This window comes from Sminthopsis crassicaudata, chromosome 1 (assembly GCF_048593235.1).
Source record: "Sminthopsis crassicaudata isolate SCR6 chromosome 1, ASM4859323v1, whole genome shotgun sequence".
In the NCBI taxonomy this organism is placed as follows: Eukaryota; Metazoa; Chordata; class Mammalia; order Dasyuromorphia; family Dasyuridae; genus Sminthopsis; species Sminthopsis crassicaudata.
In genome coordinates, this window is record NC_133617.1 from 602,989,011 (window position 1) to 603,016,541 (window position 27,531).

General features: G+C 37.8%; 1 long non-coding RNA gene across 1 annotated transcript; it reads right to left on the reverse strand.

Moving 5' to 3' along the window:
• On the reverse strand, positions 1–27,531 carry LOC141555468 (uncharacterized). Its single transcript, XR_012486200.1, has 4 exons — positions 27,444–27,531; positions 20,091–20,203; positions 19,459–19,543; positions 1–166 (listed from the first exon to the last, which is right to left on the reverse strand). It is a non-coding gene; the product is annotated as an uncharacterized LOC141555468 (long non-coding RNA).

Consider the following 27,531-nt stretch of genomic DNA (forward strand, 5'->3'; position numbering starts at 1 on the left):
CACATGCTAGCCAGCTAGCTGCTCCAGTTGTCCTGATCTGTATCTGGCCACAGGACCCAGATGGCTCTGGAGGAGAAAGTGAGGCAGATGATCTTGCACAGCTCTCTATCACTTCAATCCCATTCACTTGCATGTTACAGCATTATCTCCCTGATGTCATGCTCTTCTAGAAGGAAGGACAAAATAATAACAGCAACCCTGGGCAAATCACAAGCTCTCTGGATCTCAATTTTTTATTTGAAAAATGAGGAAGAGAATGGCATCTTCCTCAAAGGGCTATCGTGAAAACCAAATAAGAGAAAGATGGACAGAATTTTGCAAATCTTGAAGCACTTAGTTGTAATCTTGGAGAAACTGAGGCAAGGCAGAGATTGGAGAGTTTATAATATTTTATGTGGATTTCTTAGAGGGAGAAATTTTTGGGGCCCAAAGGATCCATTTTGGTCCAAGGGCTGATGTCTCAAAGTATTTAGATGTGAGATTCCAATGACATATATTATGTGGCTCTAAGATCAGGGTAGATAAAGGCAAGGGGATAAAGTAAGAACATTGAAAGCAGAGAAACAGACCATAAATTCTAGAAAACTTAGGAGGACTTAGGAGCTAGGATGTCTGAACTCCCCCTTATCTTGAGTTTAAACATTTACAATTTATAACCTTAGAGTAGCTAGCCCTAAGTTATATCAGTCCTAATGGTCAGGAGGGGAGGGAGGTTGCCATTAGGACTGAGGCAGAACAATTCAGGGAACTGAGGCAGAACAATTTAGGGAAACTCAGGCAGGAGAATTAGGGAAACTGAGGCAGAGCACTAAAAGAAAACTGTGGCACAACATAATAATGTCATCTATTACTATTTTCCCAATGTGGAAACTTTAAAAAAATATATAGATTGCTAATTCTACTCTCTCATCTAACAAGGTAGTATAGATATATATCTGTTTTTAAGTAGAGCAATTGTTTCAGTTGCTGAAGATTGTTGGGGATGTGGGGGGCAAGGGGGTAGAAATGGGCGGGCCATCTGCCTGCCTACTGTAACATGAGTGCAAATGAAGTGACATCCAAGTGTTCCTCTAAAGCCCCAGATCAGGGTACTGATTATCATTTGAACGGTGCACTAATTAGAAAGAGTAAAAGAGAGAGCATGATTGAGCAAGAGAAAAAGAGATCGGGAGACACCTCTGGCACCATATGTCCCTTTACTCCTACCCCTCTGCCTGCTTAAGTTCTGCTGATTAGTTTGTGAATGGGATGGTGATTAGGGAGGCCACTGCTATTGTTCAGTCTTTCAATAGAGTGGCTAAATTCAAGGATTTATTTGCAATTAAACCTTGAATAAATGTTTTGCAAATGGAGCTTCTCTGTAATATATAGTAAGGGCTTTCTGAGTGGAGGCCTAGTCCTCTTGCTGGCTTCCCCTAGGAACCCCCTTCCCCCATGCAGCATGACCCCATTTGACTACCAACATATTTCGATTTAAGCTTTGATTTTCACATAATTGTCTGTTTGTCTACTTCACTGTTCAAAAGGGCCCTAGTGCCTCATGGAAAATCACAACCAGTTGTAAACATGTCTGTCCTCCAGGTCATGTTTTCTCTCCAGGAGAGGAGGATTTGTTTCCTGGTTTATTTTTTAGTGTTGATATTGGCCTATACTCCCAAGTACTTCAGCCTATCCCATTGCATTTCTCTTCTACCTTTTCCTGGGGCCCAAGTTGTGCTAATCTCAACTCTATCTTATTTATTGTTGTGAGGATCAAATGAGGGAATATTTGTATAGAAGTTATCACAGTGCTAGACACATAAAAAGTGCTTAATAAATGCTGCTTTCCTTTCTACTTCAGTTTATCCATCTGTAGAATAGTGGTCAAGCCCATTGGGCTGAGACAGGTAGGACTGAATCAGAATATACTCTCCCATATCTCAGCAGTAGTCTACCTCTGATATTAGCTCTTCAGAAACTGAAGGCTTTTCTAAGAAGCTGTGAATTACTTGTCTGCTTCTTGTAGCATCCAGAGCCAAGTCCAGTGCTCCACAGACACACAATGGTTGCTTAATCCATATTATTTTATGTGGTATATGTGCTATATGTGCTATTCTATATACAATATTCTTACTTCCTACCTCTATGCCTTTGAACCCCAGGCCTGGAATGTTCTGACTCGTCTTTATTTTGGAAAATCTGTAGCATCCTTTAAGACCCACCTTCAACACCATTTTCTACAAAATACACTTTCTGACTCCCTTTAATTATTAGTATTCTCCTTTCCATCCTGAAATTTCCTTTTATACACATTTTATATTGATTCATCAGAATTAATGCTTTCTCTTCCTTTCCCCCTCAGTATACCAATATGTAAGCTCTTTGAAGGCATGGACTATTTTTTGTGTATGTGTTTGCATCCCCAGTGGGGCAGAGGACCTTCGTAAAGGAATTTATGAACCCAAAAAGCTAGACTGATAAAAAGAAGTTTATTATTGGCATTGGGAAGTCAGCCTTTGCTATGCATGAATAGAAAAACTGAATTCCTTAGTGGCAAGGTCCCAGCAGAGAAGTAAAGTTTCTAGTAGAGAGAAATTCCAACAGAGAGGTATAAAGTCTTGTTAAGGAAATAGGTGAGGGAGATAAAGAGAGGGTAACACTGAAAGAAAATATCATTTCAGCAGGCAGAGATTGCTGCTATGCATGGCATGGCATGTTAGGTCCTCTGCAAGGACTGAGCTCCAAGTTGGCTCATTTTATGGCTACAAACTGGGGTTTGCTCTTGATGGGGGCTGGTTAGCTTGAGTTGGAATTTGAATAGAATTGAATGAGTCTCTGGGCTAGTCTTTTAATTCAATAGGGTTGGAATTCTCCAGCTCCAGATTCAACTGAAGTTGTTTGTCCTGTTTCCCTAGGGTGGGGTCTCACAAAGGCAGGGTTCAAGGAGAATTTCTCTTTCAAGGAGCTTCTCAAGTGCTCTACCTCATGGGTCATTCCTAAAGCCAGAGAGAGAGAAAGAGAGAGAAAGGGTTTCGGGTCTCCCCTCGTCACTGTCAGATTAATAAAGGCAGAGTCTACAGTGTCCACAAAGGGTCTTTGGACAATGTGCTTCTGAGAAATAAGAGAATTGGGGGAAAGAAGGACAGCAGAATATCTTCCATATATTGTGCCTCAAAATCCTTTAATCTTGTAAGCATATATTTCAAATATATACACACACATCTTTTTTTTTTAATTCCATGCATTTCAAAAGAGGGAGCATAGTATTAGTGGACAAAGGATAAGTGATTGTTCATTCATTCATTCATTTATTCATCGATAGTCAGCTTTAAGTTACAAAGAGCTGGATTCAAGTATGTATTCTGATGCATATAGACTGTGTGACTATGGACCTCTTAACTTATTAGAGCTCCAAATAGCTCTCCAAAATTATAATCTGATTTTTAATTATATTTTTATTTATTTCATTAAATATATATTTTTAAAATTTTTAATATTCATCTTTTAAAATATTGACCTTCAGATTCTCTCCTCCTTTCTCCCACCCATTGAGAAAGCAAGCAATATGATATCAATTATACATGTGAGGTCATGCAAAATATCACACACACACAAATGCAAGAAAAATGAAGAAAGTAAAGAGACTCTTCACTCAGAATTCACCAGTTCTCTCTCTCTGGAGGTAGATAGTTTTTCATCATGGGAATAAGTAAGACCATAATTTACTAAGAAAATGTAAATCTATCCCAACAAGGGATAATTCTACATTATAGTTTCTCATGGTAATGAAAAGCCACAGTTTGGAGATACAGAGAGACAGACAGACAGAGATAGAGGGACAGAGACAGAGACAGAGATAGAGACAGACAGAGACAAATAGAAAGACAAGAGGTAGACACAGAGACACAGAGTAGAGGGAGGAAGGGAAATGGGGGGAAGAAAAGAGAGGGAGAGAGAGAGAGAGAGAGAGAGAGAGAGAGAGAGAGAGAGAGAGAGAGAGAGAGAGAGGAAAGAAAAAAGAGGAAAGACGGAAGGAAGGGAGGGAAAGAATGTGTTTTAAGGAAAAATGTACCCAGTATATTTCTAGGTTCTTCCCTCTTCCTCCTGCCTTCCTCTTACTAAGAAGAATTTGCTAGGGAAATTTGTCCAAAGACTTCTAGGACAGATTTGTATTAATCCCAATGCCACCCATGCAGCTGGCAAGTGCCTAGTACTACCACTCAACAGATGGATAAATCCATATACAAAGAGGTGAAGTGACTTTTCTAAAGGGTTTCTGGCAAGCAAATGGAATCTGAAAAGGTTATTTTCTAAGAAAACTAGCTGTCCATAAAGCCCTTTTCTAAGAATGTCTTTGAAGGGTGGAGCCACAGTTTGCTACTACTGGAAGTCTCTACCAAAACATTCAGACTCAGCTCTCAGTATACAGTACATGAATTTCAAATGTCTTGGGAAGCTGGCAAAGTGCCTTCTTCTCATCCCTAACTCAGCCTACTATGCATATAAATCTTTAAAGGGTTTTACACAAGCCACTTAAATGCCAAGTAATTCTTCCTCTCAAGTATTGCCCTCACAGAGCACCAGGTCAGACCCTCATAATAAATTACTCATTTAGAAATCAGTATTAGATAGTTGACTGACATTTGTCATGAGGGCATTGAAGCAAAATAATTCTATCCTAGTAAAATTCTTTTTTGTTCCTTCCTCAGATCCAAAACATTTCCCCCTTACATCCAAAATATTACAATACCTGCCTTTCATCTGACATTAACTCTTTCACAGAATCTCACATCTAGAAGAGACAATTAAAATCTAATCCAATTCCTACCCAAATAAGTTTTCCTATAATATTCAAATAAACAACCCAAAAAAAAAAGGTATTCAGCTCCTATATAAGGATTTTCAAGGAAAGGGAATCTATTATCTCTTAAGGATTTACTTTTTGTTGTTCAGTCATTTTCAATTCTTCCTGACCCCATTTAGTAAATGTAGTGGTTTGCTATTTCCTTCTGCAGTTCATTTGCAGATGAAAAAACTAAGGGAAACAGGGTTAAGTGACTTGTCCAGTGTCATACAGCTAATATAAATGTCTGAGGCTGGATTTGAAATCAGGAAGATGAGTCTTCCTGAATTTAGACATCTACTATGAGTTTAATAGAGTAAACATAATGTAAATTATGTAAAAACTTTTTTTTAAAAATACTCTATTAAGTCAAAATATTTATCTCTCTGATTACTAGTTTTATCTTCAAGAGCCAAACAGAACAAGTCTAATCCTTCTACATAACAATCCTATAATTACTTGCATAATTACTTATATAACCTGAATGCAAAAGCCCTTTACTACCAGGCTGCACTCCTATAAAATGGTCATTTTTTTAAAAAATTGATTATAAATCATGACCTTCATAGCTAGCCCAATTCTTTCTCAGTTTCTGAGGCTATTGATAACTCTCCAATGAAAGAAACTCTTAATAAAAATCTTCTATATTCAAGGCTTGTGCTCAACCTTAAGGATTCAAAAATGAATCAAAATATTCCTCACCTCAAACTGTCTACAATCCAATAAAAGGAGAATTACTCAATCAACCAACAAGCATTTATAAAATAACTGCTAAGTGCTAGGAACTTTGCCAGATGATGGGCAAATACAGACAAAAATGAAACAGTCCCTTCTTTCAAGAAGCTTACAATCAACCAAGGAAGACAATGTGTACTTATATAAACATATACTGACTAAATGCAAAATGAAACTAGGATAATTTAGGGAGGGAGGATCATGGATCATATATCAGAAAAGACTATATAAGATCATTAAGGTGAAGGAATATTTACTATTAATCACTGTAATAGAAATGAACAAACTATCATAATACAGATTGTAAGTATAAGAGAAAAAGATTTCCATATAAATTAGAGACCTTTCTGTCTAAATGTGTGATATGAGCAGAATTTGAATTGTAAATTAAACCACCATCTAAACTCTCTGGAACCTGTCATGACTCCATCTAGCATATAGAGATGACTTCCATATTGTCAGCTATCTTTCTCATCTATTATGCAGGGAATTGGTGGATCCTAGGTGTTTGATCTAGCAGGAACCTAAGATATCATTTAGTTCAAAGTAAAATCAGCAATTAAATAGAAAAGTTGGCTTTTGAACCTAAGTCCTGTTGCTCAAAATGTATTGTCTTTCCATTATAGCCCACTAAAGTCATACCATAAGATGATCAGAATAACTGAATAACTATAAAGCAGCCATATTTAATTAAATTGAGCTATTCCCTTCATACAATGCAAGTCCAACCCAATTCAGTTATTTATTAAGTGCCTACTATACATATACGATAGTGTACTAAATGCCAAAGATGTGGACAAAAATAAAAAGTAAAAAAAAAACAGTCCTCTTCCTCAAGGACACAATTTTAATATGGGTAATATATAAAAATAAAAATTTGAAGATTATTTGAAATAGGAGAAAGCACTAACTTTAAAGGAATGAATGGCTTCCCAGAAGAGGTAGTTGGTGAGCTGAACCTTGAAAGAATGTATAGATTCTAAGAGAGAAGGTAAGAGGAAGAGTAGGCCCAAAAGTAACAGTTACAGTTCTGAGTAACATAATAGTAGAATAGTTTTGCTAGAACAAGCAGATTGCATGAGCCTACATCAGAACCTGACTAAGAAGTTTTAAAGGCAAAAATGAGGCTTTTTTTTAATCCTATTGGTTTAAGCATTGTCTCTAGAGTGTAATTGCTTTTCCAGAACAATGGAGTCATAAAGTATAGATGAATCCACACATCCTCACACCATCTCTTCAGTGACCGATGATATATATTTAATGAGTGCTTAAATAAGCACCTAGAACAGGAGTTCTGAACTATTTCTGTGTCATAGACTCCTGTGGTAATCTGGTAAAGCCTCAGAATAATGATTTTTATATAAATATAATTATTCTCAGGATAATGATTTTAAATTTATAATTCAATCAATAAACATTTGTTAAGCACCCACCATTTTCCAGGCACTGTGCTCAGTGTTAATGATAGAAAAAGAAGCAAAAGAATGCTACATTTTATTTAAATATTGGTAAAAAATAAAAATGTCATTTTTCTCTTATCCTGGAAACTATCCATAAACCCAAGCTAGACCCCCATCCTCAAAGAAAAAAATGGAGCCACTGAAGTTTCTTAAGGAGGGAAGTCATAGAGTCAGATTTAAAATATCAGTTTAAACAATACATGAAGGATGGATTAGAGGAAAAAAAAAAAAAAAACTCAAGTCAAGGAGCCCAATTACAGAGCTACTTCTATGATCCGTGATAAGGACAGAAGCTGTAGACAAAGTAAATAGGGTTGGCTTTTGAATATAGAAAAAAAAAGTATTCTTCCTCTTCTCCCTTCTGATTTCAGAGTCAAGATATCAGATCATATTTCCTCTCTATTTTTTTTTTTTTTTTTTGGCCAAACTCAAAGTTTGGAGAGTCTCTATACTAGGAGTAAAAAAGCCTCCCCAATCAGCCACATACGAGAAGACTGATTTAGCACCTTCTCCAAAAGTGCCTTTTATTCACTGGAGGCAGCATGATGGGTTAAATTCTTCAGTCTGCCAGGGAGTCATCTGCTCCTCCAAATCCTGGAACACCAGCTCCTGCTTGGCATGTGCTGCTGTGTGCCTGCTCATTGGCAGCGCCACCCGTCTCCCTGCACGCATCTCATTGTTTGGCACTGGGAAGCCGTGCCAGGTTCCTACTGCGAAGGGGAGCACAGACAACAGAGAGCAGCTGAGCTCCTGGGTTCAGTACATTAGCTCTCTTCATACTTGAAGCTTTTGGGGGTCTTTGAGCTCCTCTTGAAATTCTAAGATCCAAACGATTTCTCTCTCTTTCCATTAATTTCTTAATGTGCCAATTCTCCTGAGCTCAGGCCTCTGTCAGCTCTAAGAGCTATTCTGATACCACTTTACTTGCTCAAATCAACAGCAAAGTTTGTTGGATGGCTCTTTCAGGTGCAAGAGAAGAGCTGATAGAAAGGGGCATAATTTCCAAAAGCTTGGAAGGCGTGAGGTGGCTTAAAAAGCTTTCTGTCCTGATTACCTTTTTTTTCTAAAGGAGACAGCCAAGAAACTGAAGTGCAGGCTCCTTATTACATCATATCCAGGAAAGGGAAATAGGCCATAGAGAAAGAGTGAGAGAAAGATCTGGGACTTCGTAGAACCTGAAATATATAGATGCCACCCCTTCTTATCATCACATCAGAAGAAGCAGAAAAAAAATTGCATTTCTTTTAGGATTAAAAAGAGAGAAAGTGTATTTTTCTTTTATTAAGTGATTCGTTTTCAAGTAGAAGATATTGAGCTATTATATATATAGTTGGTACAAAAGACAGTCTTTTAATTAACCTGGTTAACTATTCTTCTGGACATGTACCAGCTTGCCAATGTCATTTCTGCTGAACAACTGCAATCAACAGGACAGGTAAATGAGCCTAGAAGAAGCAACAAGGAAGGCTGAGAGACAGGAGGTAACATATACTAGGCAAGTTAAACCAGTACTCCAAACATCCCCTCCCAATTAGTGACCAATTGGTACCAATGAATATGTATTGTACCCCTGCCTAAAAACCAGGAAAAGAAAGTTGTCCATGTCAAAGCTATTGGTATTCCCTTGGCACTGCCACATGGTTCAACATCAGAAATGGATAGATTTTTATTAATGAGTGAAACATCACCATCTGCTTTGCCATTGCACTCTAAGGCCCGTGAGTGGTTTTCCAGTTGGCTAGTACCTAATATGTACTGTCCTATCTTTAGATGTATATATGTGTGTTGTCTCTAACTTCAGAATGTAATAATCCAGGGGAAGAGGGACTATCTGCTTTTCTAGTTATATTCTTGGTATTTTGCATTTAGCAATCACTTAACAAAACTTTTTCATTCATTCATTTATTCATTCATTCATGCCTTGAAGAATTAAGGGGAAGATGAACCTGGGAAGTGAACAAGGCAGAAAAGAAGCTAACTAACCAGTTTAAACACATCTAGCACACAATTGAAGGCTCAAAAAGTCGATCTTGGCAAAATAATGAAGTCGATCAAGTCTTCATGAAGGATCCAAGCCTCCTCTTTGTGGTTGAACTTTTGACTGGTATCACTTCAGGAGAAGGATCACAGGAGAGTGTAAAACCTAAACATGTTTTTTCGAGATTTACTTAGATCTATGATTGGCCAACCATGTGTTCTTCTTTCTGATCTATTATTTTCAAATACATTATCTTCCTTCAGTTCAGATGATCTACTTAGATAAAAAGGTGCTCTCCTTCATGTTTTCCAAGACCACTTTGTCTGGTTCTCTCCTTTCCTTCCACTATGCCCTAGTGGAGCTTATTTTAAAGAGAGCGGGTTGGTGGTTAGGAGATAGCCATACTTGGAGTCAGTCAGACCTAAGCTCAAATCCAGTCTCAGTTACTAGCTGTGTGACCCTGTGTGCCTCAGTGTTCTCATCTATAAAGCGGGGTAGAGAAGGAAATGGCAAAACAGCTCCAGTATCTTTGCCAAGAAAACCCTGAATGGGGTCACAAAGAGTTGGACAAAAATGAAAAAACAACTGAACAACCACAAAGACAAAAAGGTAACATTTATACCTGATGGAAAATAAGTCCCTTGACAGAGAAGAGATTAGGTCATTTTTATCTCTATATTCCAAGCTCCTACCATAAAGCTTTGCACACAGAAACAATAAGCTTTAGATAAGTGTTTGAGATAAAGACAGGTAGATAGTGTCTATTTCTAGCTATAAAAAGAGATACATGTTTCAGATATATAGAGATATATGTACCTATATCTTTCTGTATATATGCATCTTAAAAATTTATCTTGTTTATATCAAAGTGTTTAATATAAAACCTAAGCACAATTTTAAACCAATATATCAGTTTTATTTTTATTTTCTGTTTCATCAGCATGGACTACTAGAAAAACTAGATTTGGAGTTAGGAAACATGGGTTCATGTACCAGCTTTGCCACTTCATATCTATTGATATTAAGGTATTTAATCTCAGACCTCATTTTCCTTATCCATGAAATGAGGAACTTGGACAAGATGACTGGTCCTTTCCAGTTCGGAAGCTATGCTGTGATACTGTGATTGTATGACCTCTTGTAAAGCATAAACCAAAGCTGTATCCATGAACTTGGTCTGCCCACAGCAGTGAGTGATGGGAAGGGCAGCCAGACACCTATTTGGTGGCACATACTTATATTTTACCTGTATGTGTACAGCCATTTCTCAGTCTAGTCCAAATCTTCCTGACCCCATCCAGGGTTTTCTTGGCAAAGCTATTGGAATAGTTTGCCATTTCCTTTTCCAACTCATTTTCCAAATAAGGAAACTGAGGCAAACAGAATTAAATGATTTGTCTAAGATCACACAGCTAGTTAAGTGCCTGAGGGCAGATTTAAATTCAGGAAGAAGAATCTTTCTGACCTCAGACTTGGCACTCTATGAACTGTGCCACCAGGCTGCCTTTATCTTTCACTTACTCATTCTTCACTGCAGGCCATAAAGTCATTCTATCATAGTCACTTTAATGTCTTAAACATTTTTATGGAGAAGAAAAACACTTAGATCTACCAGCTGCGAACTGATTTTTCTTTCTCTCTGAAAAATTACTATAAGTATTCTAACACAGGCCCTAAATAATGTTGTGGTAATCTCTCTTGGATCAAACCTATCTGTGAGTATTTGTTGAATTAATGATAACATTTATTTCACACTAGGATGTTCAGAAGCTCTACATGGTATAAGTCCCAAAAATGGAGGAAAGCCTCAGGGAAAGCTGAAACTGGAACATCTAGGATCTGGCTTAAAATGGCATATAGTGGGTTTCTAGAACTGCAGGTAGTGATGGAGAGATTTTCTTTTATTAGGAAGCAAAAATATAAAAGAAACAAATATCTAGGCGGTACCAGTTGATTTTTTAAAAGGACAGAAAAAGGATGTGGGAGAAAAAAAAAGTCATTTGTTATGACCATAATGGCCTCATGGTGGCCAGATACTGGAGATGATATCTTTTACAGCTCTAAATGGAAATAAATAATTCTGTTCCTGGTTCTTGGGACAATTTTTTGTGATATTGCTGATATGGAGGAATTTTTGAGAAGATGGTGACTTCTTTGTTCACTGGTCCATATTGACCATGCATGGTCAAATCTAATAGTGTCTAAGACCTCCAGTAAGTGTGTCAAATAATAATTTGAAATAAAATGAAGGGATGAAAAAACCCCATAATTTATTCAAGTCTTATACTAACAAAATGCAGGCAAGTAGCAATATATTCTTTTATTATTATTATTATGGTTTTTTTATTTACAAGATATATGCATGGGTAATTTTTCAGCATTGACAATTGCAAAACCTTTTGTTCCAACTTTTCCCCTCCTTTCCCCCACCCCCTCCTCCAGATGGCAGGTTGACCAATACATGTTAAAGTATCAGTTAAATACAATATATGTATACATGTCCAGTTATTTAGTAGCAATATATTCTTGAACCATGATAGTGTTGTTGTGATTGTGGTTGCGATTGTAGTTCAGTTATTTCAATCATGTCCAACTTTTCATGGTCCCATATGAAATTTTCTTAATAAAGATATTGGAGTGGTTTGACATTTCTTTATTCAGCTCATTTTATAGATGAAGAAACTGAAGCAAAAAGAATTAAGTGACTTGTCTGGATCACACAGCTAGTAAGTGAGGCTAGATTTGAACTAGGAAAAGTTTTCCTGATTCCAAGTCTGGTACTCTCTCCAATGTGCTGCCTAGCTGCCCCCTGTACCACCTAGTTGAAAGTACTTATGCAATAGTCTAGAGGAAAGAACACTGTCCTTAGAAATAGGAAATCTAATTTTTTTGTTACAGTATCTATTATCTTGTTATATGAACATGAAGAAGTCACTCTGCCTAGGACTGGAACAAGATATGTCTATGCCCTGAGAAAGATTTAAAAATTGTGTCCCTTTCCTATCCACCAAATTTGAAAGTGATATTCTTTGCAAAGAATAGAATTTGGCAGGTAGTAGAAAGGAAGGGAAAGAAGCAATATTTAAAGAGTGTCCTTCACTGTATGTCCTCATCGTGTCTGACATTCTCTCTGTATTCTTTATCTGTTCTTCATCTGTAATATAAGGGGATTCAACTAACTGATCTCTAAGGTCCTTTCTAGAACTGACAACCTATGACTGTATCTGTGGGAAAGAGTTCAGCTAAGAGTCTAGGTACAATAATCATCATCAGGTGTTAATTTTTTTTTCTCATAAAATGTACCAACACAGAGCCCTCTTTTGGAATTGAACAGAACTTTGGACAGAACCCAAGGAGAATGATCAAAAGTTCCAATATATCTTAAGCACGGAGGAAAGGGTATTTATCATCAAGTAAAAGTAACAGCTCCCCCAAGATTCATAATCAAAGTGTTGGTAACTTGTTGTTTGTTTTTTTCAAAGGGGACCAATGACATCACAGGGCAATATCTTGACTTGTGAGTGAACTGGATTTAAGTGAGACAGAATTGGGCAGTTTTCAACCTCACTATCTCTTCTTGAGTCATGGAAGTCCAGTGCAAGATGAAGGTCTGAATGACTGGAGATGGCCAGAATGAAGTGGATGACTTTACCCGCAATGTCTGATCAAGTTCTAAGCACTCCCCAATGCCGGCTTCAGCTGCCTTCGTGGCAGTTGGAACAAATTGTTCTCTTCTGTCCATTCCTGCAAGGGAAGTCTTCCTATGCTTGGAGTAGACATTTCCCCTAACTTTTGAGGCCTGTAGGTTATCAGTGACCTGATTTAGCCTGGCTGCTGAGAGGGTTTATGGTTAGGCTTCTTGGAGCCACTAGGAAGAATCAAGTACCTAGTAGAAACCAAAAGTGGATGAGCAGCTGTGAAGGGCTCAGCAATTCCTCACATCAGAAATGCTAGTTGTCCTTAAAGGCATTGGTACTATGATGTACTGGAAGAAGCACAATAGTTGGATTCAAAGGGAATTGAGTTTGAATTTTGCCTGTGGAACTTATCAGTTCTGTGACTATGAGCAAATTGTTTAAATGCTCTGAGTCTCAATTTACCCATTTGGGAAATGAGGAAATAATACCCTTAAGACTTAACTCAATTTTGGAAGGAGATAATGTGGAGAAAGTACTCTGTAAAGATCAGCTATTATTGTTTGAGTCACTGAAAAGGGCTTTAGAAATTCAAGGCCTGAAACATGGAGTTCTTTGTCAAAGCTAGCAGAGAGATCATCACACTGCTTGCAAGAGTAACATGATAAGTGAATGTAGATATGTGAACATGGAGGCTGGATCAATAAGGAGGGAATTGAAATTAACTTCCTTGAACTGTGCATGTTTACAATTGCTGTCAAAGCAATGGGAGTGGATTTGCCCAGGTGGAAAGAAATTAGACCTGGAAAAGCTGTCTGTGCACTCATGCAATCTCTCTAACATCTTGCCTTTAGAAATAATAAACTCTTATATTTATATAGTACTTTATGGTTTCCTAAGTACTTTCATATGCATCATCAACACTGATCCTGACAAAAATCCTTTGGAGCAGCCAGGGTAGGAATTGCAGTTCCTGGACTTGGGAATTATTTGTGGTTTGGGGGGAGGAATTGTCGCCATTTATTCTATTTTTGTTTTAGCTAGGGGCTAGGGTGGCAAAAATTGGGAAACCGACTCAGAAAATTTAAGAAATATTCCCAAGTGTTCCACAGCTAGTGGAAAAATAGTCATCTCCTAATGCTCAATTCAAGCCTTTTTTTCCAGGATATACATGGATCACCTTCTGGCTAACAAATAACATATGTGAATTGGTAGATCATTGAAGTATGGGGTAAAAACAGAACATATAATAGAAATAATAGTGATTTTTGAAAGAATGGAATAAAAAGTATTTAAGTATTTACTGTGTGCAAAGCACTGTGCCAAGTGCTAAGTATGCAAAAAGAAAATCAAAACAGTCCCTGCATTCAAGAAGCTTACATTCTATCAGAGGAGGTGTTCTTAACCTAAAATTGGTAATTGTATTTCAAAATACATTTTTTTTGTAACTATGCAGTTCCCCGGATACATTTAAAAACATTATTCCATAGGCTTCACCAAACTGCCAAAGTGGTCTATGACATTCAAAAGACTTAAGAATCCCTGGAAAAAAGTGCCACAATACAATTTGATGGGAATTTCAGTTGCAAATCATATGGAAAGATCCCATTTTCCTTTGGGCACAGAAGCAAAGGAGATGTCCATGCATCTTCTTTAATGCTATTTCCACTGATAAAAACCACATCCATTTCTGATATTGTAATCATTTGACAAGAACTCTGGTAGCAAGAAATGCTTTTATTTTGGAGGCAATGAACCTGGGTACAAATACCAGCTCTTCTGCTTACCACCTATGTGCTTCCTATCCATAGGAATTTGGGCCACAATTTTTCATCTCTAAAATGAAAAGTTCAGAGCAGGGGGCCTCCGAGACCTTTTTCTATTATGTATCTATGATTCTGTGATCCTACTTTCCTGGTGTCCAGCTCAGAATCTTATACCTACCTATTATGGCCCTCATTTGTAAACCTACCTGAGAGAGAATTGGTTGATGTTTTGATTAATGAAAACTCCAAGCAGTAGGCCAAAGGAATTCTCAAAAAAAAAACTTCATAAATCATGTAAAACAGTGTTGATGTGGGTCGTAGAGCTCAAACCTCAAAGTTTCTGTAATCAGCTCACATGCAAGGTCTCACACCACAAAAACAATGCCCTCTGCACACAACTTTCACTCAACCAAATGTGGCTGTAAGTAAACAGTACAAATCCCAGGAAAATTATAGTAGATGAAGTTTGTCTTTAGTGACCCAAGCCTCTGATTTCTGGCCTGCTTCCTTCCTTTAGTGGCAATTCCTTGACTCCCTTCTCACCTCCATTTAATCTTCCCCCAGCTCTCTAACTTGCTCTCAGATATTACAACAGGAAGAAATCTGATATCAGTTATTCATAAAACACCTATATCCCCCTCTAAGTAGAATTCTTCACTCCACAGACATTCAAGCAATCCAACCCATCCCTACACTAAGTCCCTCACACATATCACCCATGCTAACTATAATTTTCACTAGGCCTCAATATCTAGCTCCAGTTTCCAGATGCCTATTTCCTGGGATTTAAAAGAATATATGCATTATTATTATCTTCCCTAAGATCTGGAGTCCACTCTGCTCCAACACTAATTGTCATTAAGTCACTTCAGTCATATCTGACTTTTTGTGAGCCCATTTGGAGTCTTCTTAGCAAAGATAGTGGAGTGGTTCACCATTTCTTTCACCAGCTCATTTTACAGATGAGGCAAACTGGGTTAAGTGACTTGCCAGGATCACACAGCTAGTAAGAAAAAGACTCTTTCTGACTCCAGGCCCTATATTCTAAACACTTAGCTGCCACTAACACCTGTAGCCTCTCTCTATTCTGATCTCCTGCCCTCTAATCTCCTTTTTCTTCATTTGGCACTAGCAATACTCCTTTCTTGACTCCAGATTAGCAGATATATATTTTATGTTTTCTTGTACATTTAATGTAATTTGACTTAGTGTGATAGTTTCCTTCTCCATCAAATTTCTTTTCGGATGTCTCACTACAGACTACAGATGACCCTAGTATCCAGAAGGTTATAACTCTGGAGCACAAGCTCTGCAAACATGGGCCCAGGTAAAGAATCAGTGTCTCTAATCCAGGAACCAATCTTAACCTGTGAAAAGAAGCATATCATCAGAGACTATCAAGTGATGAGTTTTTTAAGCCAGAAAAACTCATGAAGACCTTCTACTAAGGCACGATTTACCATCTACATTGTGGAGGAAAACCTATTCCGTGAAATAACAGATTTTGTAAAGTATGTCTTTTTCATTGTGTATAATAACCCCCTGCTAATCTGGAACCCCTTTGCCTCCTAAATCAGTGTAAGGAATGTACTGTATAAATATTTGTGCTAATAATAGCACAACATGATGTATGTAGTAGAGGCCATATCCCATGGAGCATGTGCAAGGATAGGCCTATAGGGACCATCAATTCCCTCTCCTGCTTTTGGCCAACCACATGATCTAGCTTAATAATGAAGGACTTTAGTGCTTTGGGAAAATGAAGCAATCCCCTTCTTGGTCCCTTAGTCCCATAATGGCAGCAGGGGAGAGACTGCATCAATTTAAAAAGAAAAGGCAGCTTCCTACTGATTCTTATCCTTATGTTTCAGAAAAATGTCTCAAGGAGTTCTTTCTCTCCAGGCTTTTCCAAAGCAATCTATTTCAGAGACATAACCTGAACTCAGATCTTTATGACTTTGGGCTAGCTCTCTATTACAGCAGACTCCTATGAGCTCAGATTTATATAGCATTTTGTGGTTTCCAGTGTTCTAAAGGATGAGAATAAAGAAGTCATCTTTTCTTTTTAACTGATACAGCCCCTGACTCACCATCACCAACGTGATGGGAGTAAGAGACCCACAAAAAATAGTTTCTTTATCTAAAAGCACTAGAGTCCTTTCCTGCTGAGCCAGCACATGCAATCAGCCAAAGAATGTCAGGTCAGTTTTGTGCAGACTCCATAGGATGGGTCCTACAGGTCCTCTTCCAAATATATTTCATAAGTTATTTTATACAATATATATAGAGTGTATACACACACACACACACACACACACACACACACACATACATACACACACAACACAACACAGAACCTTGATTACCAAGCAATTTTCTTATCAGAGTTTACCATCTAAGTTCAGAAAAGTTACTACATTTCCCAAAATAATACAGCCAACACGTTAGAATCAGAACTTGAATCCCAGTTACCTAAGTTTAATGTTATTTCCACCATACCATACTGCCTCTAGACTCGACTTGATTTTGATTTTGTAAAAAGTTGTTTTTTTGTTTTATTTTTTTTGTTTTTTAACAAAGGCTATCATTGGTATGCATCCAATTCTTATTACTATATTACATTAATTGCCAAGTCCTCTCATAAAAAAAAAAAATGGCATAGTCTAAAGACAACATAGATTTATTCTTCTTGTATCTCAAAAACAATTATAAAATCTATTTCATTAGCATTTGCAAGCATGTAGTATCTGAGCCTCCTGTGAGACTTCTACTGTGACTGAGGGGAATGAAAAGTCCCCATCCCATAAAGAAAAAAAGTATTGAGATTTTTCATAACAATCTGGTAACCACAAGGAAATTTTCATCCCCTCCAAAGAATGCACTAGGCTATTTATTGCATAACGTCAACAAAGCAAATATATACAGATGTATGGGTTGCTCAGGAAGGACTAGCACCTCTGGTGTGAGGGCTTGCCCAGTCCTTTTCAGGGCTATTCTTCCTCCTTCATCGTCCACTGGGCACTGAATTCTCACCTAGAGATCCAGGAAGCTATATTAGGAGCAGCCCCAGCATAGTAAATCCAACATGGGCTAAACCAGATGAGGATTAACCAACAGAATTTAAACTGATCATTGAGTTAGGCGGATGTCTACCCCAAGCAGCTGCAGACTTCCTCTGGAGGAATGGGTAAATGAGAACAATTTGTTCCAACTGCCACAAAAGCAGCTGAAGCTGACACTGGGGAGTGCTCAGTGCTTGGTTGGACATCAAAGTCCAAGGTCATCCACTGCATCCCAAGTCATTGCCAGTCACCTTGACTTTTGCCTGTACTTCAACTTCAATGACTGGAATATAATGAGGTTGACACCTCTGCCTCACTTAAATCTAGTTCACATGCAATAATTATTACCCATAAGTCACTATTTTACCCCAAAATTTTGATGTCGTTAGTCCCCTTCAAAAACAAAGAACAAATAGCAGTTCAACATTATCACCAGTCAGGATGTGTTATGGACATACTGTGTTGTGTCATAGACAAAGAACTGAGAATAGACTGGCTTCTAGTCCTGAGTCTACCTTTAACTTACTGTTTGATCTTGAGCAAACCTCTCTCTATCTCAGTTTCCTCATCTGTCAAATAAAGGGGTTAGACTAGATGATCAGTAAAGTCTCTACATGATCTCCAGCTCTAAATTCTATATTCTAGAAGAATTCCAATTCTTAGATTTTGAATTCTAAAGGTTTTTAATCCCTTTCCAATCTACCATAGATAAATTCCCACCTTCTTTACCCCCAGGCACTATTTTAGTCTTAAACTAGAAAAGGAAAGGAATAGGAAAAAAGGAACAAGCACAGGAGGGAAAGGAGAAATTTTTCCCCTCTCCACTTAGAAGTTAGAAAGCAGAATTAACTCAAAAGAAGATCAAGAAAGATTCTCATTCACTCTCTCTCCCCACAAAAGTCATCCTACTGCAAATCAGGAACCGTACTATCTGATTTTTCCCTCTAACACAGTTTTCCATCTGCTTAGAAAGCCAACACTGTAAGAAATGTAGTGTTTTTGTTTCAAGTTTGTTTTTTTTTTTTAAATCTTTTTAAGCCCCTGATTGGATTTCCTTTGAGAATCAATATTGGGCATGTGTAGGCTGATGAACATGACCCTTCTAACATGCAACATGTTACATTGTACAAATTCAAATTTATTTAGCATTTTATGGCCATAAAGCATTTTATATCCATTATCTCATTTAGTCTTTGAAACAATCCTGGGAGGGATAGTCCAAATATCACATATTTGAATATAAGATAGTATATCCCTATTTTCTAGATGAGGAAACTGAGACTCAGTATAATGAAGTGACATATTAAGAACAAATCTCTATAGGCTTTATTAACGAGAAGAAGCATTCCTTTCTGGACAGGAAACTTGATGAGCAAATCAGGAGAATGAGTCCTTCCTATTTCTTTCCCCTGAGTGCTATCCCCATCTGCCTCTCCAAGGCTTAAAGGGACCTTGGAGATCATCGGGCCCAACCTACTCATTTCAAAAGCAGATGAAAGCCCAGGCACGGGGCCAATTACGCCGTCCCCCAAGGAATTTGGTTCCACTTTAACAATGTCGGCATGTGAGTTTGTGGTTGAAAGAGGAAGGCCCACTTTCCTTATATTAACCTAACCTTTGTTTATGTTGGTCACAGAGTAAACCAATTATTCCACAAACCTCCTCTGGTGTTAGGCTGGCTATTTCCTCTTCAGACAATCTGTTATTTTCCTGTTCTCTGTTGAGAACCTGTCTACTATTCATCCCATTTGGAAAAGAATCATATGTGCTAGAGCTGGAAAGTACCTTTGAAGTCATTTAATCCCTCTATTTCATTTTATAGATGAGGAAACTGAGGAAGGTAAGGTTACACAGTCAGTAAAACAACAACAAAAACTACTAACTATGTGACTGCTCTCTGCCTGTTTTCTCAACTGTAAAATGGGAAGGACAAATCATACCTCCTTCCCCCCCAGGGTTGTTGTGAGGATCAGATGAAATAATATTTGTAAAGTGCTTACCATAAAGCCTGGTACATAGAAGATGCTTGGTAAATGTTTAGAGCCTTCCCTCTTCCCCCAAAGCAGAGTCTCAGGGTCCATTCTACTGAAACAAAGGGCAAGAATTCTGTCAGCTAGATTCTAAGGCCTTCAAACCCAATGTTTCTCTTTAACGCAAGGTTCTTCACCTTGTTTGTGTCATGGAGTCCTGGGGCAGTCTGCTGCAGCCTGGAGATCCCTCCACGGATATTTTTATTTTTAAATACATAAAGCAAAGTGCATATGATTATAAAGGAAACCAATTATGATGAATTATTCATTTTTTCAAAATCATAGATTCCAAGTTAAAAACTCCTGACTTAAAGTGACATGAGTGGAAGGTTACACGATAAAACAGAGATTGAAATTGGTAAGTTACATTGATTTAGTCCAGTGAGAAGTTCTGCTACTCATACAAAAGAATGGAGCTAGTTTTTTCTAGTCTCAATCACTGAAAGGATGCAACCTCAGTCAAACTGAGATCTGTTGAGGACCTTAGGTTAAAAAAGCCAAGGTCTCCCATTTTATCCAGGACCATTTCCAGTTGTCTGAATCTCTATATGGCCACTAGACCCAGATGGCTCTGGAGGAAAAAGTGAGACAGGTGACCTTACCCAGCCCTCTGTCACTTAAATCCAATTCACCTGCATGTCATAGCAGCACCTCCCTGATGTCAGTAGTGCTTCTCAAGACCGAAGGACAACAACAATAAAATTTGGTTCTGGATCTGGGAATGAAGAGAAGTCTGTGGTTTAATATTAAAGTCTGGTGCATATGGGTTCAAATACAATCTCTAATTTTTACTTCTGTAACTAGAAATGTGCTGAAGTAAGCTTAAAATAGCTTGAGAGAGTTAATTGTTAAACTTTCAATGTAAGCATTTACACTTTGGAAATTGGTGAGTGAACAGATCCAGGTATGATTTATTGTTTTGTTGATTATCTAGACTTAAGAAATTAATGGATAGAATATAAATAATCCAGATGAAATTTATGTCCATTTATTAGAAAACGTTTACCTGCATTCCTCTGTGTGTGACTCATGGCATATGAGCATACTTAACTTCTCCAGTAAAACAAAGGAGTTGGACTAGATAGGCTTTGAGACTCCTTGTAAGCTCTAGCTCTGTGACTCTACAGACCTGTGATTCGGGATGCTCAAAGTCCTAGATTCTGGATGCCCAAGGACCTTTTACCAACATGCTTTTATCATAAACAGACACCACTGGAGGATATTATGTACAGATATCAGAGAAAGATAAAGAAGAGCTGCAATTTCAAGAGAGCTTCTCCATTCAGGTAGCAGACCTCAGTGGGCAAGTGATACCTTAAAGGTAAAGCTCAGGCAGAGCCTTTGGGACTTATTTCAACTTCCAGGATAATGTGGTCAAAAAGAACACTAGATTTTGAGGCTATGAATTAATTTTTCACTAATTGAATAAGCTTGTTATATCAGAAGTTTTCTGGATTTCATTTTCTTTATAAAATGGGAGCTTATAAACTTTATAAATTTATAAATTTGTTGGGTCAAATCTAGAAATATTCTTATGAAAGAAATTATTATTTTAGGCATCTCTCTGGAAAATTTTCTTTTTTCTGAAATAATCACTTATAAAATCAAGCAGCAAACATTTATTAAGCTCCAACAAGCAATGAACAAAGCTTTTGATAATGCATATCATATAAATTTTTTTGTGTGGAGAAGATGGAGAAATGTGGATTAAGTAGTAATACAAGTAGAGGAGTTCAGAATTGGTTAGGAATAGAGTAGTTGTTAATCATTCCTTGTCAATCTGATAGGAAGTCTCTAGTGGAGTGCTCCAGTGATCTGTCCTTGGCCCTGTATTGTTTATTATTTTTATCAGTAACTTCCATGAAAGCTTAGTCAGATTGCTGATCAAATTAGCCTTTGGCCACTAAACTGAGTATTAGATAAAAGATCTTGACTGGTTAAGAGCACTAAGCTGAATGCAGTAAGATTAAATTCAGCTGGGATAATATTAAATTTATTTTGGGCCAGCTAGGTGGTACAATAGATAGAGCATCAGTCCTAAAGTCAGGAGGACCAGAGTTCAAATCTCAGACACTTAACACTTCCTAGCTATGTGACCCTGGGCAAGTCACTTAACCCCAATTGCCTCAGGAAAAAAAAAATTTACAAGTACAAAAATGGGAGAGGCACAATGAGCCAGCATATTGTTTAGGAAGTGGGGGTGGGGGGAGGGATCTGATGAGTTTGGCGGACTGCAAGCTCAAAATGAGTCACCATTGTGATGTGCCAACCAAAAAAATAGAGATAAAATAATGTTGGACTACATTAACAGGCAAATCACTTCCAGGAACAAAAAATAGATAGTTTCTTTGAACTTTCCTCTTATCAGATATGAGCTGGAATATTGTGTTTCATTTTGTGTACAGTAGTTTAAGAATTATTTTGATAAGATCAAGATTATCCAAAGGATTTAAAAAAAAAAAATGTTATCCAAAGGAAAGCAACTAAGTTGATGATCCATACTGCTTGGAACCTCCAACAGGGCTATTGATGCAAATACAAAAATGGGCTAACACTTAAGGAGTTTGTTTTCTACTTGAGATGGAGGAGGTAGGGATGTTTGAAAATAATAAATAGTAGTAAATGTCAGTTAGTTCATGAGATGCTGTTCAAACATAGGACTTCTTAATTCCAATTCTAGCACTTTATGTCAATCTATATATAGTATGACATAATGGATAAAGGGGCAGTTGTGGATTCAAGAATACCTGATCCAAATTCTGCCTGTCTCTGGCAATATGACCAGGGAACTTAACCTTTCAGTTATCCAGGTAACTTTCTATGCCTAAAATTACCATTGAGTGGAGAGAATTTCTATTCCATCCTTCCCTTCTTGCGTGGTCCACACCAATGGGCCAACTATACCAATGAAAATATAGGTCCAATTCCACTCAAAAATCACTAATAGTGATTTCCATTTGCATAGCACACTGCTTCCAGTTTGCATAGCACTTTTCTCATAACAATCCTATGAGATAAGGAGTATAAGCTTTATCATCTCCATTGTACAATTAGGGAAACTGAGGCTCAGAGAATTTAAGTAACTTGTACATGGTAATGCAACTGGTATGTATCCCAGGTGCGATCAGAACAGAAGTTTCTTGTCTCCAGAACCAACACTATGTTCTTTTTGCTATTCTTGCTACCTTTGCTGTTATTTGTTGTTATTTAATCTTTTTGTTTCAGTCATGTTCACCTTTCTGTAACCCTTTTCTTGGTAAAGATATTGGAGTAGTTTGCTTTTTCCTTCTCTAGCTCATTTTACAGATGAAGAAACTGAGGCAAGCAGAGCTACATGATTCATACAGGCTCATACAGGTAGTAAATGTCTAAGGCTGGATTTGAACTCAGGTTTCCACTCTATCACCTTCCTGCCCCTTGTTATATTTAGGCTTACTTAATGCAAAAATATTCTTCTTGCTTAGGGATCTAGAGGGTCAAAAATCAAAGAAACATGAGAGTAGGAATTCCTACTCTGCCTCATATAAAAGGTGTTCGGTTTAGCCACATTCTTTTTTTTTGGGAGGGAGGGGGGAGAGGAGCTATTGATTAAAGCTGGAGTGACTTCCACCATCCAGACCTGGGTAATTTGGTTCCTATTTTCATGCCCACCAGGAGCAAGGCTTCAGCCAGCAAAAACCATCTACTTAAAAGACTGCTTGCTAGCTAGCAAAAGATAGCTATTCCCATATTCTTTGCTGCCTTTCCAGACAAGGTTTCAAACCTAATTAAGCTTAGCTTTATCATTGTTTTTATCACATTAAGATCCCACTTGGCTCTCAGCTGCACAGACCACAAAGTCAGCCCTGCATCTTTAAACAGAAACAACAGATTTTGGTTCAATTAAAAATTCATTAAAATGCAAATTAGTTTGTGAAATTCCTACCCCCCCTTCTGATGATTCCACAACGTGGCTTTTTAATCATCGATGTTGCTAAAGGAGAGGTGAACTCATGGCAGAAAGGAAAGGAGAGGAAGATCGAGAGCTCTTTTGACTAAATGATCTTCAGAGAGGTTTAACCCTTTCCCTTCCTCTCTATGGGTTTCCATTTTCTCCCCCAAAGTTCCAGTTTTATTTTTACTCTCCTTTGGCAGTGGCTTGGTAAATCCAATCAGCCTTCCGATCTGGATCTCCTTGGAACAATGTTATCTTAAGGGAACCACCCAGATAAAATGAATAATTAACCTTATCATCCAACTGCACAACCTACTTCTCCTTTAAAATTCCGATAATGCTTTCAGAAAAATTTCTCTAATAACATGCCACTGAAACTTGATAAGGCATCCCCTGCAATGAACTAAAATGGCAATTAGTTCCCAGTGGGGTTTGATGACTATGTCAGAGATAAGCCGCTTGCCAGGACCTTCAGTTACCTACCAAAGCCACAGAATGACAGGGCCCACCCCACACCAAAGATAGCCAGACAGGAGGTGAACAATTCAGTTAAAATTCATTTTTTCTTTTTTTTCTTCCTTCCTCCTTTCCTTTCTTCTTCCTTCCTTCCTTCTTTCCTTCCATCTATCCATCCTTTCTTTTTTCCTTCCTTCTTTCTTTTGCTTATTTATTTTAGTGATACCAGATAACTGGCTTTGCTTATTTATATTTTTCATTGAACTGGCCAGTTCCATTGAACAACCAAGCTAGTTGTCTCAGGATGACATAAACACAGGAAATTGTAACTGACATCCATGTTGCATGTTAAAGTCTGCAAAACATTTTATATATATTATCTCATTTGATCCTCAAAATAACCTCAAGAACATTCTGGGGGCAGCTAGGTGGTGCAGTGGATAGAGCACCAGCCCTAAAGTCAGGAGCACCTGAGTTCAAATCTGCCTGAGACACTTAACACTACCTAGCTGTGTGATTCTGAACAAGTCACTTAACCCCAATGCCTCAGCAAAACAAACATTCTTTAAGTATTATCTCCATTTATAGACCAAGAAAATGAGGTAACTTTGTGTCATCTATTATACCCTGATTGATCTTGGACAAATCACTTCCAGGGAGAGGACTATATATTATTTCTGGTCTTTAGTTTCTTCATCTTTAAAATGAAAAAGTTGAATTAGATGACCTGTAAAGTACTTTCAAACTCTGTTTCTATGGCCCAGTAAAATCTGAAGTTGTTTTGGGCTCTAGATCTCTGTGAGCTTAGAAGCCTAACACAGATAACAATGTACTTTTGCCTTATGTTCAATAGAAAAATATTTACAAATTTCTGCTTATCATGAAGAGCCAAGTAACTATAGCAAGTTCATTCATTAGGTGCCTCTAATTGCTAAGAGCACATTCAGGAAATATGGCAAATGCAACTTAATTGAGAACTAATTAACTTGTTATAGCTATCTTGTTACATGCCAATTAAATGTCTAAACATGCCTTTGCTCAGATGCAGGAATGGTTTTTTAAAAATCAAATCAATGGTTGATCTAGAGAGCCCTAACTAAAGAATTCCAGGGTTTAGCCCCACATATCTCACAGTGGATTATAACTAAGTGCATCTCAGAGAAAAGACTCTGGAAACTGATGGAGCAGAAAAAAACTTCCTTTTACAGAAAAACAAGTCAAGCTCATTAGCGCCATTTTAAAGAGCATGTTCAGAGACCAGTGGATGGATTTTTACTTTCAGGAGCAATCTCCATGAAATCTGGTGTGAAATAGGATTTGGGTCTCAATTTGAGTTTCAAGGCCCCAAGAGATAGTGGCAAGAGAGAAAAAGGGAATGGGTTTGGTTTCTCACACTCTTGTGCTCTCCAGATAGTTGGGACTTTTGGCTTTGGAGTTTGTTTGTTTTTAATCTGCTCTTCTCTATGAAAATCAAAGGAGACCTTATACTTAGCTGGATGCAGTTATCAGGAACATATTGCTGGGGCTGCTCTCAGTTTCAGCTCAGCTCCCAAGTAATCATTCCTCCTTAATTTGTTTTCAATGGGAGTGCGGGTTAACCTCCTCCACTGTCGGCTGCCTGGGTGCTTAATTCTCTCAGTGGTACTTTTTTGAGTCTGTCTTTTGGAGGAACTGAACAGAGGATATCTGAAAGGTGCTGCTACAGGAGCCCAGGGGAAAAGAGGGCAGAAAAGATGGTTAAACAGAAGCTGATTTCCATTGCCTATGTCTCTTTCAAATTACATCCGCTTAAATCAGGGAGAAAAGCAAATTCTATTTATTACTGTCAGGAACTCAAGACTCAATATCCTGTAGTTGCCGACAAGGGAATCAGATCCCATTTTCTCCCATACCTCATCACAAAAGATTAGGTAAGTTCCAAGATTCCTTATGGTGGTTGGTCAGTTGGTGATGAATGAAGGAAGAAGTACATTTTGTTTTCCATCTCAAAGAAAAACAAGAGTGGCTGTTTGAAACACTACCATGGTTTCCCCAAACCTCTTCAGTTTGAAAATGATTTTATTATTTCTACCATTTCCTGGGCCTATTATTTAGTTGAGGAATGCACTGACATCTTTCCCATGCTTCCTCCATTTTTCAACTTCTTGCTAGTACTCAATATTTACTTTGGGGAAACTTATTTCAACATCTAAAAAAAAAAAAAATCCAACACTATATTGGGCTCTCTGGGTGGTAAAAGAAATAGTATAGCAACAGATAATTTTTAAGCTGAAAGCTGGCTGAGAAATAGTTTAATCCCAACACCTCATTTTAGAGATAAAAACCTATCACAGGTCCTAGTTAAATAGCTTGCCAAGGTCATGTAGTCAATTAAGACAGAGCCAGAGTTAGCTCACAGGTCTCCTCATCCAAGATCCATTTCACTGTGTATGCTTCTTTTTGTTCCAAACATGTGATTTCACCAAGTTAAAGGACTCCCAGTGTGGAAACACCCTCCACAGTTATTGATTGGCACTTCTCTGTTAATTATAATTTTGGGCACTTGCCTAGGGCCTTAGGAGGTTAGTGGATGCCAGAGATTGGACTGGACCCAAATCTTTTTGACTCCCTGGTTTCCCATCTGTCCACCAGGGCTATCAATCATGTATATAGTGCTTTTTCCCTTTACTTAATATGGTATTTGCAGAGTGCTCTTGGTTGGCTAGGTGCTTAATAAATGTTTATGTTGGGCTTTTTTTTTTTTTTAGATTGAGTACTTGCTCTAAATTAGTTGAAAGGAAATGACAGTACAAAAACAAATAAAATATATGTGGTAGGACTATGGAGTAAAGAGACGCGTTTTGCATCTGGCAGAGAAAATTAGTTACACCACTCATAACTGGGACATAGGAACATGTAAATAATACTCTGCAGTCTTTTATATGTGAAAGTAACCTTGCTATTGACCTACTATAAAGCTTGAGTTCAGATTTGTTTTTCCATTTGCAGGGAAAGATTTGCACTGATTTATCTACAGTCAGATAGCCCTTCATCTCCTACTCACCTTGTGACCAAAACCACTGAATTTTCCAGATGAATGACTGTTGCTCCCCATCAGGAAAGCCAGACAATTCATCTGGGAATCAGGAATTGGCTGCCAATGTATCTAATAAGGTCTCCCTCCCATTCTGATGTTCCCATAGGCAGCAGACAGAAGCAAGAAGAGACTAGGATTTGGGGCAGGTGTTAGATTGGTATGGCATCCTGCTTTCTCTGTCTCTTTGTATTTGTTGCCTTTGACATCCTCAAAGTGGGAAAGAGGTTGATGCTTGAATTCATGCAATTATCAGTTGCTTCATGCTATCACACATACAGAGTTAAGAACTCCTATTATAGTATGAGTTTGTTGTGGAGTTTTGAACAAATATAAAAATTCAAAAAAATCAGTAAAAGAAATCAGGTTGGAATCTCAGTCATCCATCTCTAAAACTGAAATAACTTTAGATGTAACCAGATAGAACCAAAACAAAACATTTGTTTTTCCCTAGTCGAGATTTAAAGATTGGAATGATTGTTTTCTACTTACCATCATCAGAGGCTTTGAGTCTTCAATATAACATATGCAACTTGACTCATCACAAAATTAAAATCTGTGTGCCATAGAAAAAAATTGG